Here is a 6375-nt window from a genome sequence, read left to right on the forward strand (position 1 = left end):
GCTCGGGTCTGCGCTACCCCTTTCTTCCCTCACAATCTTCAGTTCGACCAGCTCTGCGATGGAACTGGACACTCTTTCTTCTGCGTCTTGGATCCAGGAGCTGGGAGCCATCAGGGATGATGCACGCACATGCGGCCCTGGGACAATGAACAGCTCTTTAATTGCACTAGAACCCTTCACCAGGCTTACGCCATTTGGGATTCTAGATTAACCCAGCACTGGGCAATTACAGCTCTCTTCTTAGCTGGAGCCTCTAGGTGACCACCTGGTCTCACTAAAATTGTCAAATCTCACCCTTACGCAAAGAAGTATTATTATTTTCATTATTCGTCTTGAAAATTATTTGCAGACTTGCTGGCTCACTGTGAATCTTCCAGTATTTTGCAACCCTGCTTCACATATTTCTGTAAGGTTCTGGCAACTGCCATGCAAAATGAGAAAAGAGTGTTGAGTTGGAATCACAAATGTTTTTCAAGAGAGCTCTGGGACCCGGATGCAGAGAGCAGGGCGCAGTTATCTGCTGGTGGTTGTGACTGACCCCGTTCTTGTCCTCTCCAGGGCAGAAAGGATTTGTCATCCTTGTGTCCTTTCTGTCTCCTCTTTGCATTTAAAGGAGAATTGGAAGAACAGGAATTACTCAAGGATTTTTATTCTCAGCACACAGAGTGCCTCTTCGTTGAGGAAGGGAATAGCTTTCCCGGAGGCAGGAAGGCGCAAGGCTGTCTGGACGGGCCTCCCGCTGCCTGGGGCTTCCCAAACCTTGCCTCCTGTGAAAATCAGAAGGAAGAGGGTGAACTCCGCCTGGCTTTCCGGGCCCCAGGGCTGCAGGCTCTGTGTTGGAGGAAATCGAGGGCTGCATTTCTTCTATTCGGATGAGCTGTGAGTGTGGCCTCGGGAGAACCAAAGGCCCTTCCCAGGTCCGGGCATCCCTGGTGCTGGAGGGAACAGACGGGCTGCGGAGCATGCACACTCTCTTTGCTGAGGGTGCGGTCCTCTCCCTGTTATCGATCCACTTGGATTCCAGGGGTAGAACCAAAACTTGGGGAAAAGGTGACAAAGGCAACAGGAAACAGGAATGAAGCCACCTGGCAAAGTGAAATTCTGCCATCAGGACCATGTTAGGCATTGTTTTGAACCCCCATGGAGAGAGATGGGTGTGAAACCAACACCATCGTCTGTGGCCTGCCTGCTGGCATTGCCACCGTCCTAAGCCTGGGTCTGCATCTCCATGATTCATGCCCACCCCACCTGCCTCTCTTGTCTCCCATGAGACCCCCAGGCCCACCACCATCATTTCCAGCTGCCCCCCTGCTCTCCCTACACGGCTGTGGAGGTGAGGGAATGAGGGAGGGTCCCTCCTAGGCGGCTAGAGCAGGCTCCCTGGGGTGTCTTCCAGTCCACACGGTGATGCCCATGCCTGGCTCTGCCCTGCGTCTCCGACGGCACCCGTCTCTGCAGCCCTGGGCTCAGCACCACGCCCCCTCCGCCTGGTCGCTCACCTGTATTCCTCGGCCACATCCTCCGGGCTTGCAGGTCTCTTCTCCACAGGGGAGGTGCCTTCACCTGCTAGTCCCCGGGGTGACTGCCCACCGGCCCAGCACCATCCCCTGCGGTTACCGTTTCTGTATCTGTGTGCCGTCCATCCCTCCCCACACTGTGAAAGGGGAGAGACCTCCACTGTCCCCTCCTCCCCGCACCTGGAACAGGCCGGCCCACGAGGGGAACTCGGGTGCCTCCCTGAATGAATGAGACCACGCCCAACCGCTGTCCAGTCCTGTGCTTCCAAGGCTTCCTCAGGTATGTAAATTAAGAATAGTATTTAGAGCAGCTCCTTGTTTGCATCTTTACGGCCTGGGAGGACCGTTCATCTTCCTACAGCTCCTCACTCTCTCACGTCTCCTCCTGAGGCAGGAAGGAGCCTGGAAGACGCAGCAGGCCTTGCTCTTCATGACCCTGACGCCCGTGCAGGAGGCTTTCCGTCCCGGAGAGAAGCCCCCGCTCCTGACCCTCCAGCGTGGTCTGTGCACACAACACAGAAGACTGCATCGTCCACGAGCCCATCATCTATACAGACCTCGTATAAAGATGTGTGCAGCTTTACCTTTTGTGTTGTGGCTGATTTTGCTTTCCTACAATATAAAATTAAAACCAGCATTTACTTTATACGGTATATATAACTGAACCATTAACATAATGTCATATCTGATTCTGCAATTTGTGTATTTATATGGTAAACCTATTTTCAGTGTAAGGAGAAGATGAACGTAAGTATAAGCAGTACCTTTCCATAAACCATCTGTTTACTACTTGGCATTAAGTTGGTAATAAGGAACGCCGTTCCTTTTACATTACTTCAGTAGAGTGGAGGCAAAGGTTTTGTGCCGCAGGGCTCAAATATGAGCTGGAATATGAGGATTTGCGGTCGCCTCATCAGCAACGCATCAGGGAAGGCGCTGGGATGGTGGATCTGGAAATCCCGGTCAGACGTGGGGCTCGAGGCTGAAGGGCCGGACCTCTGTGCAGTTTCACCTCCTGCCACCAGGGGGCAGACTCAGCTCGCTCTGGACGTGGTCCTGGACGCGGAGGACAGCTCGGGAGGGGCCTGGGGGTGCAGAAAGGCCGTCGTAGGGCCGTTTGGAGCCCGCCCTGCCGGCTCTTTTCCATCAGCCCAGCCCAGCTAAAGCCAGGACACCTCAGGCAGCAGGATCCCGGGAAGATCCGGACACAGGGACCCCCCACCCCCAGCCCAGCGGGTGCCCAAGGATGCACAGGGGCTGGACTCTTCCGAGCTGCCCTGGCCAGCAGTGGGGCTGGGGGCCGGGGACCGGGGGTCTTGTCACCCCTTCGCTTTCACAGGCTGTGGTCCTGGGATGTGAAGACTTCCTGATTTGGGAAAAACCCCTGCAAATGAACTGTTAGTCTGCAAAGCTGGCTTGGAATGGAGACTTTGGTCCGAAAGCACAGGCTGCCTGACCCCTTTCTGTCATTTGCCCAGAGAAGAGGCAGAAGTGACACCGGCACCCGCGCGATGCCCGTCGGGAAAGTCGGAGGGAAGGGATCCCGCGGACATGCCGGGGCAGGTGTGAGCCTCAGCCCAGTCCCGGTGGGGGGGAGGATGGTGTCCCCCATGTCCCCACGTCCCCTCACCCTCGGTCGGCCACCTGCATCGCTGTCGTTTCTTCGAAAGCCACACAAACAAATGGGGCAGCGAAGGTTTGAAAAGTGCCCACCCGCGCACTCCTGATTGCCAAGTGCCCGCCATCAGCCCTCAGGACAGGTCTGAGGCCGTGGGGGACCCGCTGCAATTACTGATCAACCCAAGTCCCCAGAGAGCATCATGAGGTCAGCCCGAGGCTGACCTAGATCAGCGTTTCTGCTTGGCCTCCTGTTGCCAAGACGACTGATAACTTGAGTTATGTGAGTACATTCACTGTTTACAAGGCTTGACGAGAATACCACTTCCCTTAAAATAGATGAATATAAGCGTTTTGCGTTCAGTCCGCCCTTTCATCTGGTCCCCAAAGTCCACTTTAATTCATCTGAAGTGGTTCAAAGTGGTCACAGCAGAAGCCGCTTCTCCAACACCCAGAGGTGCTGCAGCCTTTCCTGGGAGGAGCTCGGGGAATGTGCACCTGGGCCCAGGAACCGTCACAGAGATCCTGAGATGGGCACGTGGTCAGTTTTTCCTGGCTTGCTGGTCCCTCCCCTGGGCTCAGCCGTGGCCGTGAGGGTCACAGCAGCCTACCAAGGAGTAGGGAACAGACCCCATTGCATCCGCTATACAGAGTGCACAGAAGTGACGTGATTTACCTGGAGCCCCTCCCCCTGAATGCCGTGGCCGGGTGCCGCGTGGACGTAACCCAGCCCCGATGCTGCTGGTAACACTCGGCGAGCCTCAGTGGAAGCTGGAGGTGAAACAGGCTAATTACTGCATCAAAAATACCAAGAAGCCAGACTTCCAAACCCATTTAGGTTGTCACTTCTTGCCGGCAAAGAAAGGTGGCATCCCTTGGTTCCTAAATTCATGGGGCCGGTGCCAGGTGAGGCACGTGGTAGCTGGAGATGAAAAGAAAAACCAGTAACCCTGATCCTGTCTTTACTTAAACTTTTGGTATTTGGTCACCATGGATTTTTGCATTAGTTTAATTTTTTAAATACTGTTTTAAACGTCACTTATCTCGAGGATTGATTTTCTCATTGCGTCACTGTCCTCACCTTAGTCCCAGCCCTGGGGGGCTGGTTTGGCTTCAAAAACATTTCTTTCTTTGAAAGGATGACCTGCCATCTTCCCCCAGCGTCCACGCTTTAAGACGATGAAACTCACAAAAAGATAGAAAACCAGACTTTTTCAGCTTTCCTGTGAAAGGGTGGGGCTCTTCCTTGGCTGTGGATGGGTCACAGTTCCCCTGCAACTTCTCTTCCGCAGCGGCTGCCGTGGGACCTCGACAGCTTTGCTCCTGCCCTGGGTTGTGCCGGCAGCTCAAGGCCACCCCGCTGAGCCCTGTTGTCACTGTAAAGTGGAGCTACCTCAGGGCCTGAGGCCGCGGAGCCGCTGGCCACATCCACTCCCCGCGGGCTCGGACCCCCCTCTGTCTCTGTCACCTAAAGACACCTGCACACGTCACTCCCGCCTGGCGAGCCTGTGTCTCTCCCTTTATCGTTCCTGCACCGTCGTGGCTGTGGATTCATCCATTTTCACCCAAAGCCAACCTCAAACTTCTGACTATGATGCAGAATTCCCTACAGAGTGTGCATGAGCTTCCTAGGGCCGAATTTCCAAATAAGGTACCGTTCACAGGTACCAGGGTTGGGCTTGGGCACATCTTTCTGGGGACATAGTTCACCCCATTATGAAAGGTCAGGCTGCGTGTTCCTCCCACGCGGGGGCTGCAGCTCGGACTCCGTTTGGGGCCCAGAACCAGGAGGGAGGCACCGCAGGAAGAGCTGCCACCAGAGGGCACTGCTGCCCAGGGTTTGTGCCAGGCCCGGGTTCCCTCCCCGCCGTCAGCCAGGAAACCTAGGGAAACTGATCCGATACGGAGTGGAGACGCGGGGGAGCCGTTTGCCTGTCGGGCTGGAAGGTCTGCTCCCCCGCATCCTCTGAGGAGCGCAGCGGGTCTGGCCTTGGCCTCAGTGCTGGTCTCTGTGTCCCGTCTGGGTCGGGGCGGGTGCTGGTCATCGACAAGGGGGCAAGGAGGCAGCCAGGGTGCAGGAGGTCACAGGAGGGCCTGGGGCAGAGCAGAGGGAGGGCGCTGGGGAAGGCGTCGGGGCCAAGGCGCCAGCCTTGCTCAGTGCCCCGAGGGTGCGTGCACACACGTGCACACAAGCGCACACATACATGTACACGTGCATGCGGGCATTGGGAGTAGACTTCAGCCCTTGGCCCTCTACAGTGTGTACCATCTCGGCGCTTGTCACCCTACAGTGTAGACCGTCCCGGCCCTTGTCACCCTGCAGTGTGGACCTTTCGGCCCTTGGCACCCTACAATGTGGACCGTCCAGGCCCTTGGCACTCTGCAGGGTGGACCGTCCCAGGCTTTGGCACAGTACAGTGTGGATTGTACCCCAGGGTACAGCCCATCGGAGATGTAGGGTGGGAGACAGCCCGAGCCTGGGGTCTGCCTTGGGGGCCTGACCTGTGGTCTGGAGCCTTGTCTTGGCTGGTGGTTCCAGATCTCTCTCCCAGCCTGGACCTGCTGGCAGGCTCACGTCTCTCTCAGGACTGACACATGCCACCTGACCAGGTAACAAAGCCCCATTCACCCCACATTCACTTTTATGACCAATATGTGGTTTCCTTGAGGATCCAGCCACTTTGATGTGAATGTTTGTTCCTGTGGATCAGACACTGTTGATCTGAGCAACGGTTCATCCCCTACAGGCTGAGCTTCCTTGACTCCCCGTCCCGGCAGCAATTCCAACAGTCTTTTATTGCTTCACAGGTGCCTGCAGCCAGATAAACGGGGCACAGAGCAGTTATTGATAAGGACATTTAATCCCTAACAAGGCCGGGGAGCTTCCGCAGGGACTGGGCAGGGGCACGGCTGGACGGGACCCGGGACCCGGACCCGGAGAGCATGAAAAGGGTGATTGTGAAGGCAGGAAGCCGGCTCACCTGTGCCTCAATTAGAGACACCTGTGTTGACTTGTCCTGTGAGGGGAACTCATTTCTCAGCCAGTGCGATGCTTATTTACCTGGAAAGACCAGCATCTGCACTCGCCCCTTTTCATCAGGAGCCGACAGCATCCAAAGACGACTTTTTTCCTTTTAATTTGGGAATGTGGATGAAGCGAAGCAGTCTTAGCTGTGGTTCAGCTCAGACGGCGGTGCTGGGGCTGAGATGGGACCAGAACCACGACGTGGGCTCCAGGCTG

This window comes from Hyperoodon ampullatus, assembly GCF_949752795.1.
Source record: "Hyperoodon ampullatus genome assembly, chromosome: 12".
Lineage (NCBI taxonomy): Eukaryota > Metazoa > Chordata > Mammalia > Artiodactyla > Ziphiidae > Hyperoodon > Hyperoodon ampullatus.